At 40.4% G+C, this 14,585-nt stretch overlaps 1 protein-coding gene across 4 annotated transcripts in view; it reads right to left on the minus strand.

Moving 5' to 3' along the window:
• Window positions 1-14,585, minus strand: part of LARGE1 (LARGE xylosyl- and glucuronyltransferase 1) — a 371,084-nt gene that overhangs the window by 152,607 nt on the left and 203,892 nt on the right. The window lies entirely within an intron of this gene.

The following is a 14,585-nucleotide window of genomic DNA, read 5'->3' on the forward strand; positions in this document are numbered from 1 at the left end:
ATATGATTAAAATTAAATCAGCCTTTCCAACCTTGTTAAATCCTTTTACGAGAAAGCATGTGTGTTTTGGTAAAATTAAAATGCACTTTTAATCCAAAACTCCAAGTGTATTTTACATTGCTTTCATTTTCAGACCAAAGCAAAACAATTCTGTTTGCCATTTCCAGAAATGACCAACTCTGAGGAGACAGAACAAATGCTTTTCCATCTCTTTATATTTAGCGTGGTTTGGAGGTCTTATGTTGGTCAACTGGTCCACATTTCAAAATGTTGGTCACTTGGGAACAATGGGACAAGAAACTGGTATAACCCTTTACTTTGAAAGCTGACAAAGGCCTTCCTACCAAATGTCATCTCACTCCAGTTCTTACCACTCCTAACTGCTGTCATGTGGCATCATGCAGAACTGGTCAAAAATGAGGAGGAAAAGGATGGAATTTTAAAAATTTTCAACAAAAGTTTGAAACTTTTTGACCAAAAATGGGACAAAATTCAAAACCTTTCAACAAAGTCTCAGGTCATTTTTTTCAAAAGTACCTAAAGTGACTTAGGAGCCGAAATCTCATTTTTAAAAGTGAAAGACACTCAGGTTCCTAAGGTCTGGTGTATACTTAAAATATTGGTTGACCTACTTACACCAAGTGGAGGTGGTGTGTGAAAAAATTCAACCCCGGAACACCATAGTTAAAATGATTTAAGCACTGATACAGACCTGGCTAGGGCGACAGAAGAATACTTCTGTTGACCTACTTACCACCTCTTGGGGGGTACATTACCTTCATTGACAGAACAACTCTTTTCATCACTTTAGGAAGCATCTACACTGTTGTAGCCACTGTAGCGCTTATAGTGTAGACATAACCTGAAAGATACATTGACTTTCAATAAGACGTAGGTTCCTAAATGCTAAAAGCCACATTTGAAAATGGGACTTTGGCTCTTAAGTCACATGCTTTTGAAAAGTTTACCTTAGACTCATGTCTGATGTTCCTCCTGTCTAATGTCTTACAGAGCATTTACTAAGTCCTGAAGTCTTCACTCAGTTTTCACTCAAGCGTGGCTCCCATTGCTTCAGTTAAAATTTTGACTGTGGGAGGCCTGGGCATGGATGGACTTCAGAATTTGCCAGCATGCTAAGCGCTGAAGAAGTTAGCACCAGGCAGGCATGTATGAAGCTCTCTCTGACTTCTAACAGTGAGCAGGTTTATTTTATTGTTTCAGATCACTTCACTAGCACCTCTGAATTACTATCGGAGATATTTTTTGCATAGAAGAGTCAATTTCTCCTCCCCCTCGGTAAAACCTTTCCATTGCAAAACAAATGCCTGAACATGACTTGGAATTTGGAAAAGTGGGAGAGGAAAGGCTAGGAATAGCTGCTTAGGCTGGACTGCTATAATGCATTTCTCTTCTAATATACCGTACAAGTTTGATTTACACTATAACTAGAGCTCTGCTGATATAAGACCACCTGCTCCATTCCCTTTAAAACAGAATATAGATGACAGACCTTTACGCTCCTGTGCAGTTCATTGGACAGATGGCAGATACTGAAGCAACCTGTCCCATTAAAATTTTAGGGAGTAAGGTAAGAAATATCATCAGATGGTCTCAAAACAAGTCCCAAAGTGAGTGAAATTTGAACAGTACTAAATGAGAATGAAGGTTTTTTTTCTGAAGGGACCTCAGCCTAGCTTCTGTTTGAATGCATGAAACTTTATATGTACAATCACTTGCACACACACTATTTTTTTTTAGCAGTCACTTGCACACAGATGCAATCAAATGTACATGCACAAAACTCATTTGCTCTCACAAAAGATTTACACATTTATGCACTACCATTTGCACATGGAAGTGATAGTGCACAAAACACTCAGTGACGGATTCTTATCTTACCTTGACATAAATCATCATAAGAGAAACTAGAGTAAGGGCCTTAGTGAGCAAGTCTCTACAGATACACAAACACAAGCCATGTTCTAAAAAAACTGGCTTTAATAGTCCACTTCCTTGCCTCATCTTTTCTCTCTTGCCATTGCCATATTGTGCATTACCAAGCGACAGTGCTTAGTAAAGAAATCTAGTTTCTTTCTTACCTAGACACACACACACAGTAGGTAATTTTGTAGGTATATAAATGAACCTTAAGTGTTTTTCAGAATTTTTTTTTTAAACCAGGAAGAGCTGTGTACCAAGAGATTAATTGGGATTCCAACCCTAAAATCAGACCTATACTCAAAACTATTTGTTGGGCCAGTTCTCTCCTCTGTATGGTGTCATGGGGAATGGATCATCACATGATGCTGTTGGTAAAGGAATATCCCCAACCCCAAATTTGGATTTTATCCTGGGTCCTGTGCCTGAAGCACCTGCCCAATCTGAACATGGGAACCAGCTCTCCACCTATACTAGTGTGATAAAAGGGTTCATACAATTTTAAAGATTCAGGCTTGCTTTCATGAACATAATATCATCTATTCCTATGTTATTAATTTTAGATAGTATGTCCCTAGTCTAATTAGTGAAAATGCAATATTGCACTACAGTATCTCATAATATGCTTATGCAAATAAGACTAATACGTCAGGGGGTCAGAGGACTCATATATATGCAGAGACAAGCAGGGAAGGAAAAAGGTGGTGGGAATCACTAGTGTCACCTTCCAGGAGCTGCTAATTTCTTTGCATTCAGGATTCCACCCAATTTCTAATATTGCTGCCATGTGTCAATGTAGGGATGAGACCCTTTGTCTGGTAATTCCTTCAGATTTGGCACTGAGAAATGACAGTCCCACAGCACTGAAACCTATGCCATTTAGAAGGATCACTGAAAATGACATGAGTATTCCTCAGTCCAAGTGGTCCCTCAGAGCTGATTCGGCATTTTACATTTATCCATGAAACTGGATATCCACAAGTATGACTTGGCAATTGATGATAAAGCTTGTGGTGCAATGAATTTTTCTGATGTAGAGTTCTCTATGCCACAAATAGGAGTCCTGGATATCTCCACCAATTCCCCGTATTCACCTTTAACAAGGTCACCAAACTGCTCCTAAAAACTGGATGAGATTCCCTCTGACACCATCAGAGCTATTTCTGGGATGAGCGGCATAATTTGCTCATGGCTTCACTATCCACGAGTAATGTGGCCATTCCAAATTTGTGCCAAGACCACCTCTTTATATTGTACAACACAATCATGTATTCTCTCTCTCTGTATGTTTTATATATTCACATGGAAAAAACATGAATTAGAACATAAAGGTTGCAAAGACAAGCACTTAAAAGTTAAGGACAGAATTAAAGTTAAGTAAGGTTTCCTGGCCACAGATTCTTGTAAAATTCTACAACCTACAAGACATCCCCTACATTTCAGATAACGTGTGACAAAAATAGACTTTTATTTGTACAAATATTTTGCTGCAGATTACAAATCACCTTGACTTTTAACATCACAAAAACATGACCCAGTTACATTATGTTTGAGAATCATTTTGCCTTACATGTAGTATCAGTCAGTTCCATAGCAACCAATATCCCCAGAAGATACAGAACAAGTAGGAAAACAGGGGGACTGTAAAAGACATGACTGAAAGGGAGGTGGTGATATATTCTGTACATTATACAGTTACCAACTAAGAGGATGCTAGGAATTATAGAATCATAGAAATGTAAGACTGGAAGGTACCTTGAGAGGTCATCTGGTCCAGTCCCCTGCACAAAGGCAGGACCAATTATACCTAGACCATCCCTGACAGGTGTTTGTGTAACATATTCTTAAAAACCTCCAATTACAGGAATTCCACAACCTTCCTTGGAAAAAACAATGAGGAGTCCTTGTGGCACCTTAGAGACTAACAAATTTATTTGGGCATAAGCTTTCATGGGCTAAAACCCACTTCATCAGATGCATGGAGTGGAAAATACAGTAGCAGGTATATATACACAGTACATGACAAGATGGGAGTTGCCTTACTAAGTGGGGGGGTCAGTGCTAACGAGGCAATTCAATTAAAGTAGACCATTTTCAACAGTAGAATACCAAGGGAGGAAAAATCACTTTTGTAGTGGTAATGAGGGTGGCCCGTTTCAAACAGTTGACAAGAAGGTGTGAACAACAGTAGAGGGAAATTAGTATGCATCTCTAAGGTGCCATAAGGACTCCTCATTGTTTTTACTGATACATACTAACACGGCTACCACTCTGAAACCTCCCTTGGAAACTTATTCCAGTGATTAACTATCCCTATCATTGGCAAGTTATTCCTATTATCTAACCTAAACCTCCCCTGTTGCAGATTAAAACAATTACTACTATAACCTTCAGTGGACATGGAGAACAAATGATTACTGTCCTCTTTATAACAGCCCTTAACATACTTGGAAGAATTATCGAGTCCACCCTCTTATTTTTGTAGCTCTCCTCTTGACTCTCTCCTATTTGTCCACATCTTTCTTAAAGTGTGGGACCCAGAACTGAGATAGCACTCCAGTTGAGGACTCACTAGTGCCCAGTAGAGTGGGACAATTATCTCCCCATTTATACAGCACCCGTGTTAATACACTCCAGAAAGATAGTTGCCTTTTTAGCAACTGCATCATATTGTTGACTCATCTTCAATTTGTGATCCACCATAACCCCCAGATATTTTTCAGTAGTACTACTACCTAGCCTGTATTCCCACCTTTGTAATTGTGTGTTTGATTTTTCCTTCCTAAGCGTAGTACTTTTCATTTGTCCTTATTGAATATTATCTTGTTGATTTCAGACCAATTCTCCAATATGTCAAGGTTGTTTTGAACTCTAATCCTGTCCTCCAAAGTGCTTATAATCCCTTCCATCTTGGAGTCATCTGCACATTTTATAAACATACTCTCCACTCCATTATCCAAGTTGTTAATGAAAATATTGAATTGTACGAGATACAAGACAGACTCTTGCGGAACCCCACTAGATAAGTACCCCCACTTTGACAGCAAACCATTGATAATTAATCTTTGATTACATCTTTAACCAGTTATGCATCCACCTTATAGTAATTTCATCCAGACCATATTTCCCTAGTTTGTTTATGAGAATGACATGTGGGACTGTGTGAAAATCCTTACTAAAACCAAGATATGGCTATTACATCTGCACCTTTCCTCCCATCCTCTAGGTCAGTAATCCTGTCAAAGAAGGAAATTAGGTTTATTTGGTATGATTTGCACTTGACAAATGCATACTGGTTACGATTTATAATCCTAGGGGCTTACAAACTGACTGTTAAATAATTTGTTCCAGTATTCTTCCAGGTTAGGCTGACTGGTCTATAATTCCCCAGATCTTCTTTCTCCCTGCCCTCCTTTTAATGACAGGTACTATGTCCTCCATGAGTTCTCAAAGATAATCACTAATGGTTCAGAGATTGTTTCACCGAGTTCTGTAAATACCCTAGGTTGCATTTCATCAGGCCCTGCAAACCTGAATACATGTAACTTATCTAAATATTCTGTAAGCTGTTCTTTCCCTATTTTGACTTGCAGTTCTTGCTTATTGTTAATGTTAATTATATTAAGTATCTGGTCATAATTAACCTTTTTAGTTAAGACTGAAGCAAAATATACCACAGCCGTCTTGATGTTGTCTGTTATTGCTCTCCTTCCCCTCTAAATAGTAGGTCTACATTTTCCTTCATTTATTATGTCCCTTCCCAGGTATAATTCGTTTTGTGCCTTAGCTTTTCTGATTTTGTGCCTACATGCTTGTGTTAATCTCTTGTACTCATCTTTTTGCAATTTGACCATGTTTCCACTATTTGTAGAATTTTTTTTTTTTTAAATTTTCAGGTAATGAAAGAGCTCCTCATGGAACCATATTGACCTCTTACTGTTCCTCTTAGCTTTCCTTTGCATCAGGATAGTTTGCTGTTGCACCTTTAATATGATTTTGTAGAGAAACTGCGAGCTCTCCTGAACTCTTTTTTTTTCCTTAGATTTTCTTCCCATTGGAGGTTACCTACCAGTTCTCTGAGTTTGTAAAAGTCATCATCGTCTTTTTTTTTTTTGAAGTCCATTGTCCTTATTCTGTTGCTCCCACTCCCTCCTTTCCTTAAAATCATCAAATCTATCATTTCATGATCGCTTTCAGCCAGATTGCCTTCAACCTTCAGAATGACAATCAAGGAAAGGCAGGAGCAATGTAATAACAAGGTTCTCCAGCACTAGGAACAATGGTCAGAGTGTCTAGGAATATAGACCCACATTAGACTTGAGAGAACTATGGCTCTAAATTGAGTTTGGATATTAGCATGAGGAATAGGATGAAAGCATGTGACCAAATAGAAAAAAAATCATGAGAAAGAAGGATTGTTTGGGTTAAACTTGTAGTGACCCTTGAAATACTAGTGTTATCTTATTTAAGGTTCGGGTTGGGAAAACATGGCTAATTGGGTACCAGATGCAGTAAATAATTAGTTATACACCTCTACCCCGATATTACGTGACCCGATAAAACACAAATTTGGATATAACACGGTAAAGCAGCACTCTGGGGGATGGGGCTGCGAGCTTCAGCGGATCAGCATGTCTGGCTCCGACACACTGCTCTGAGCGGTGCGTTACGGGTGCCGGGCCGGGGCCGAGGGGTTGGATAAGGGGCAGAGGATCTTGGGCGGCAGTCAGGGGATAGGGAGGGTTGGATGATTCAGAGATTCTGGGAGCAGGGCAGTCATGGGACGGGGTGCTGGAGTGCCGGGGGGGGGGGGCCTGTCAGGGGGCGGGGGTGTGGATAGAGGTCGGGGCAGTCAGGGGACAGGAAGCAGGGGGGTTGGGTAGGGGGTGGGGTTCTGAGGGTGATTAGGGATGGGGGGTCTCTGGAGGGGGGAGTCAGGGGACAAGGACCAGGGGGGCTTAGATAGGGGGTGGGGTCTTATGAGGGGTGGTTGGGGAGGGAGGTTTCTGGAGGGGGTGGTCAGGGGACAAGAAGCAGGGGGGGTTGCATGGGTCGATGGTTCTGAGGGGTCAGTCAGGAGGCAGAAAGTGACTATTAATAATGGAAATGCTCGAGGCCAAAGCAAGTTCGATATAACGTGGTTTCACCTATAACGTGGTAAGATTTTTTTGGCTCCGAGGACTGCGTTCATAGATACTAAGGTCAGAAGGGACCATTCTGATCATCTAGTCTGACCTCCTGCACAACGCAGGCCACAGAATCTCATCCACCCACTCTTGAGAAAAACCTCACCCATCTCTGAGCTATTGAAGTCCTCAAATCATGGTTAAAAGACTTCAAGGAGCAGAGAATCCTCCATCAAGTGACCCATGCCCCATGCTACAGAGGAAGGCGAAAAACCTCCAGGGCCTCTTTCAATCTGCCCTGGAGGAAAATTCCTTCCCGACCCCATATATGGTGATCAGCTAAACTCTGAGCATATGGGCAAGATTCACCAGCCAGATACTACAGAAAATTCTTTCTTGGCTAACTCAGATCCCACCCATCTAATATCCCATCACAGGGGATTAAGCCTATTTACCGTGAATATTTAAAGATCAATTAATTACCAAAATCACTTTATCCCATCATACCATCTCCTCCATAAACTTCTCAAGTTTAATCCTAAAGCCAGATAGATCTTTTGCCCACACTGCTTCCCTTGGAAGGCTATTCCAAAACTTCACTCCTCTGATGGTTAGAAACCTTCATCTAATTTCAAGTCTAAACTTCCTGGTGGCCAGTTTATATCCATTTGTTCTTGTGTCCACATTGGTGCTGAACTTAAATAATTCCTCTCCCTCTCCGGTATTTATCTCTCTGATATATTTATAGAGAGCAATCATATCTCCCCTCAACCTTCTTTTAGTTAGGCTAAACAAGCTAAGCTCCTTGAGTCTCCTTTCATAAGACAAGTTTTCCATTCCTCGGATCATCCTAGTAGCCCTTCTCTGTACCTGCTCCAGTTTGAATTCATCCTTCTTAAACATGGGAGATCAGAACTGCACACAGTATTCCAGGTGAGGTCTCACCAGTGCCTTGTATAACGGTACTAAAACTTCCTTATCCCTACTGGAAATACCTCTCCTGATGCATCCCAAAACCGCATTAGCTTTTTTCACAGCCATATCACATTGGCAGCTCATAGTCATCCTATGATCAACCAATACTCCAAAGTCTTTCTCCTCCACCATACTTCTAATTGATGCGTCCCCAGCTTATAACTAAAATTCTTGTTATTAATCCCTAGATGCATAACCTTACACTTCTCACTATTAAAGTTCATCCTATTACTATTACTCCAGTTTACAAGGTCATCCAAATCCTCCGGTATGATATCCCGGTCCTTATCCGAATTGGCAATACCTCCCAGCTTTGTATCATCTGCAAACTTTATTAGCACACTCCCACTTTTTGTGCCGAGGTCAGTAATAAAAAGATTAAATAAGACTGGTCCCAAAACTGATCCCTGAGGAACTCCACTGGTAACCTCCCTCCAGCCTGACAGTTCACCTTTCAGTAGGAACCGTTGTAGTCTCCCCTTTAACCAATTCCTTATCCACCTTTCAACGTTCATATTGATCCCCATCTTTTCCAATTTAACTAATAATTCCCTATGTGGCACGGTATCAAACGCCTTACTGAAATCTAGGTAAATTAGATCCACTGCGTTTCCTTTGTCTAAAAAATCTGTTACTTTCTCAAAGAAGGAGAACAGGTTAGTTTGGCACCATCTACCTTTTGTAAAACCATTTTGTATTTTGTCCCATTTACCATTGACTTCAATGTCCTTAACTACTTTCTCCTTCAAAATTTTTTCCAAGTCCTTGCATACTACAAATGTAAAACTAACAGGCCTGTAGTTACCTGGATCACTTTTTTCCCCCTTTCTTAAAAATAGGAGGTAGAGGAGTATAAGCTTGTTTTGAAAAGAACTGCTTAATCCAGTAACTAGAGAAAAATATGACAAACTGAGATAAGAAGAAAACCTTGAAGGGAGCAAGGTTCAGCCCTAAAGTCACTCATCTAGGTTTAGCAAAGGTCCAATAACCAGCAGTGACATCACTTGTTTGTTATAATGTATGAAAAGCAAGGTTGTTCATGGATTTCTTTTTCAGAGCTTTCCCTTACAACTCTGGAGCCACACTATGACAGGAAGGTGTCTCCAGGACCTCTACCTGTTAAGTATTTTGGCCAGTGCTTATAATTGTATTGTTGCTAGGGTACAGAATATAGGCATATATACTTGTATTTTGTTTGTAACCAACACCAAGTGACCTTTGGGTTGGTAAAGGAGTGATGAAGTGGGGTAAACATGAATAAAATTATTAGGAAAATTATTTCCAAAACAGTGCTAGTGTAAACTGCTGCCTCAAAAGCATGTTTAACCACGCTGAGACCATATCTGAAAAACAAGGTGGATGAAACATCATGCCAACAGACATCCTGTCTCCCCCCACTGTTGCAAAATGTTAAGCAAATAAGCCTAATGTAGACCACAAGGCCTCAGAATAAAATGAGCCCCATCTGCAAATCTGCAGGGTACTCTCTGTTAATTTAGGACAGCTGCTATTTCAGAGCGAGTCACACACATGGAGCTGTCACATTTTTTCTTCCACAAAGATGCTTAAGTCTGGTTTTGTATACTATAGATCAACATTCACAATAGCTCTCCCAAAGCTGAACCTTGTGCTGTGCCAGCTCAGAGAACTATAGCAATCATTTTAAAAAATGGTTACTCCCCCACCTCACCCCCTCAAAGATAGCTGACAGAAGAGATTCCCTGCGGATTTCTCCTCATGGATATTGATTACCCTCTAGTTCTAAATGAAGTATCTAAATGAGCATGAGAGGCAGGAAGCACATAGCCCTAGTAATCTGCAGACATTCTGCACTCATTAAGGAAAGCACCTGCTTAAGGCCCACTGGGTTCAATGAAACTTAAACACATGCTTACACACCCTTTTCAAGAGGGATGCTTTCCTGAATCAGGGTGTTTAAGCAGCATTGTAAATGTTACTTTTGAGGTGCTCAGATAGGGTCGAGCTATGAAGGGAGGAGCCAAACTGAGGGTCACAGAGCAGCCTCTGACCAGCTTTCCAGTAAGAGAGGAAAGAGGGGACATGGCGCAGTAGGGGAGGGCAGAGCTCTCTAGTCAATGCGGGGACGGGAGGAGAGAAGCAGCAGAGGACCAGAAAAAGCTCCTCCCCCTTCTGAAACATTCCTACTTCTGCTGCTGTGAAGGCCAAGGGAGGACTGGGAAAAGCTCCCTAGTTGAAAAGCTCCAACAGGCCCTGCTACAGGTGGTTGGGAACAGAATAAATTGGGGACACTACCCCCTGCCTGACTACCAGAGGAATGGGGGCACTGACCAAGGGGAGAGGACAAAGAAAATAAGGGCAGGCTCCAGTTAGAGAGGGTTACTATGTTACTGTGGATTAGGATAGAGGTCCCAAGGAAAAAAAGGGCAGGCTGTAGGTACACTGTGAAATTGTCTAGCAGCATGGGACCCAATTTAAAATCTGTTTGAAGGCCCATCCAAATATCAGTATACTCCTGATTGTAAGTGTTTAAAACTTCCCAGTGCTAAGGGTAATGAATTATTCTGGATCCCTCTTACATATTATGAGTGCGTCAACTGTGATCTCACTATACTAGCTTCTCACTTCTCTCCTTTGGTATATCGCTATCTATATAAAGAAAACAGAGCAGTTTTCACACAGTAATGTAAAACATGAAAAGACAGACTTCATAAATAAATCCTAACACTTGTGTTGGTTTCTATGTAAGCATCCTAGGGAAAGGAAATTGAACTAGGATTTAAACAACAAGAAGAAGAGAATTACTGTACAAGCTAACACTCAAGAACAGAGAGGAATGTCAAACCAAAATTATGCTGAGCTATACAGATTTCTCTTGGAGCACTGGAGACGTAGCTTCAGCAGCCAAACCTGCAACCTGTTCTGTTATTTATTACCGGGTAAGAAGGGGGATAACTGTGCCCACAAGCAAAGCGCTCACCTCTTCAGCCAACTGACCAGATGAGCCTATGATGTTGATTCCTTTCCAAGCAATGCCTCTGCCCAAATAACCATAGCCAATTGCTATTTCCCTTGGGAGAACTTCTAGAATATACAGTCTATGTCTAGAATCCTGTATATCCTTTGAGTTTCCTTGGCAACCAGAATGTAGCCCATATAGCAGGCTCTGGCACATGTCCATTAAACTTCACACAGTAAACTACAATTTTTTAAAATGTTATTTAATGTAAATTCTTCCCTACATCACTTACAAAGGGGCTATGCTAGAGTATCTATGGCAGTACACAAAGAGCTTCCTGTGTACTGTTATAAAGCTTGAAAGTTTTGGCCAATGGAGAGCTTTCAATGCTTGCTCAACCCTCAACACTTTATACTAGAAAAATGAAGCCTTCAATTTTTATTTATTTTCTCAGTGTATTCTGTGAGTAAGGCTACGAGTCAGTCATGGATTCTGTGATTTTAGGAGACCTCCAAGACTTCAGCCCTGTGGCGCTGGAACTCAGGCTTCAACAAATCCATGAATTATTGCTTATTGTCCACATCCTGCCTGTGACTTTTAATATAAGTACCCATGACAAAATCTTAGCCTTAACCGTAAGCCAAGAGCATTTCTAGGTGCATGAATAATATAATTTTAAATCTCTCTCAGTAAATAAAAAGCCAATGTCACCAAAAAATTTCCCAGCCCCCCAAAAGGGGGAGGAATAATAATAATAATAAAAAAAAGCTCTCAATTTTTTTCCTCAGAAAAAGACTGACTGACTGGAAAACAAATTCTAGAACTCTCCACTGAATATGCCCTGCCCTAGCAGCACCACGCCTAAGGACTGTCAGATCAAGTATCACAGATAATCTCAACTGCCAGATTGGGATGTAAGGAAGGAACTGATCCCCATTCAGGACATGCTGATCAAGATTTTCAAAAATGTGAGTGTGAATTGAAGCTCCTGAGTCCATTTGTAGGCACCTAATAAGTAAATGGCTTGAATTTCAAAAGTGCCAAGTGTCCAGCAGCTCCCGCTGATTTCAACAGATGTTCAGTGTTTTTGAAATTCAGACTACTTACTTAGGTGCTTATACATAGATTTCAGAGCCTAACTATATATAAAAAGAAAAGGAGGACTTGTGGAACCTTAGAGACTAACAAATTTATTTGAGCATAAGTTTTCATGAGCTACAGCTCTCTTCATTGGATGCATCTGATGAAGTGAGCTGTAGCTCACGAAAGCTTATGCTCAAATAAATTTGTTAGTCTCTAAGGTGCCACAAGTTCTCCTTTTCTTTTTGCGAATACAGACTAACACGGCTGCTACTCTGTAACTATACATACTTGTTTTTGAAAATCGTGGTCACTGATCACAAGACTCAAAGGGTTTTTTTTTTTAATAAGTCAAAACCACTATCATGAATGCACTCAGAAATGAACTGCACTGCACTTGATGGAGCAGCGGTGCCACTCAAAGCAACAAGTGTTGCTAAGTAAACAAACAGCCACATTCTTTGCCAGCTGAAGTAGCCCATGAAGAGTAACTCCATCTACATATGCCTTAGGAAATGCTACTGGAAATGCTGATGAGAGTCAAACTATTACAGTAGTGTAGTTTCATTAAACAAAACTACATTTGCTCAGTCTGACAGGTATCTTGCTGCAGAAAGTAGATAATTGTGTCCACACCTGTTTGGATTATACTATTGATAGCTCTGTTGCTGTGCAGAGAAATATATGTATTTACCAACTGGGGCCCTGGCAGCCAACCTGTATTTAGCACAGGGCTATTAGAGCTGTGGTTATCACACTGCTATTAAATTGGAGGAAAATACTGTTTGGTTTTTGGTGATCATCAATTTACCCAGCGGGGTCAGAAAACAACCTTAAATAGCAACACAAAGCTTAAAATGAAGGACCGGGGGGGAGGGGGGAACAGGGGATGGACAACAACAAAATCTAATTGTTAACCCTGGATGAGGATGTTTCTTTATGTAATTAACAGAGAAAGCTGGGCCATTTTCCTAATCACAGTGTTTTTAAATTCACATAGGGAGAAGCAGTTCATTCTGCAGTGAATTTTTCCCATGCCCCTCCTCCGACCCATGAAAACATATCTTGTACTCGTGGAACTAATACAGATCAAGGTTGGCTCCACAACAATCTCTCCTTCCCTACCACAACAGCCCTCTGAGATAGGGATTTGGTTTTTTGGGGGGAGAGTGGGGGTGGTGGAGGGCTGATCTGACTCCCACTACAAAACTCCTATTTCCTTCAAGGGGAGAAGGAATCAAGAACAAGACCTTTGTCAAGACTGGGTTAATTTAGTATTTGTTAATAGACAAGGTTTGGGGTGGGAAGGTGAGAATTCGGTATGAGTGAAATTCATGCCTGTCTGGCACATATTATATTAGTGTTTTTACAAGTAAATTTAAAAATATGTTAAAAACCAGGAAAAGAAAAACCTGCTGAATGATCAAATTCTGTGTGAGCGAAGAGCAAAGAATGAAAATTATGATTATTGCTAATAACAATTTCACCAGGACAAGTGGCAGTATGACTCCCTTTGCAAGTCACCTCTGAAAATGCAGTGCCTTTGCTTAGTCCTTGTAGTATATTCAGCAAACATCAACAAAAGGTCATGTTTTAATTTTAAATCCTATAACTTTAACCTTGAATCTGTTTTTCCCCCCGGATGATTCACAGGCAGCGATTATATTGATATTCCCCCCCCCCATAACAGGTCCTTACTATTTATATGAACGGTTGTCAAGGAAACTAGGTGCTGAGGAAAGCTGTATAACTTGTCTAGATTTAGAATTTCTCGTGCATGAGAGCCCCATACAAAAACAGAAAAATAAATGACCCTGAAAAACAACCTCAGGAATACCTGGGCTTTCTGCAATTTTATTATTTTATAATTAATTTATTTTATTTATGTTGTTTTTTTTGTTATGACTCAGTATGAAGTTTGGTGACCTTAACAGAATTCTGACTTATCTCCTGCTTTGAGAACAGATAAAATCTCCCATACACATATGCAACAAATCTGGATGTAACTAGTGATAGGCAAAACATTGAGATAAAAGTGGATGATTATCTGAATCTTTGGGGGATGGGTAATGTAGATAAACTGCAGATACCATACAGCAAGATACAACTGGAAAGAAAGATTTAGTATTAAATAACCAACAGCACTATGCAGCAAAGAGAAATAAATAACTGCAAATTAATTCTCAGCTATTTGCAACACAAGGCAGCCTTACTGAAGTCTGGTTTTCCCTCATCTTCTCCAAATCTTTCCCCAGTACACAGAAATCAGATAAGTGAGGAAGAAAACTTGACTTAAGAATAGCTTTTCAGCACTGGCTTCTTTAGTAACAATATAAAGCAGGTCTACAGTGGGCCATGGGAAAGTATGTACCCAACTTGCTTTAAATGTGCATAAAATTGCATATGGTCACCATAAAACAAAACAGAGTTTTTCCCCTTTCCCCATCTGCAGTAGGGAAATAGCAGGCCCCACAGCATCTTCAGAGGGTTGGTAACAATGTTCTAATCTCCCTCATGTCATCTACAGG

This window comes from Dermochelys coriacea, chromosome 1 (genome assembly GCF_009764565.3).
Source record: "Dermochelys coriacea isolate rDerCor1 chromosome 1, rDerCor1.pri.v4, whole genome shotgun sequence".
NCBI classification, from domain to species: Eukaryota; Metazoa; Chordata; order Testudines; family Dermochelyidae; genus Dermochelys; species Dermochelys coriacea.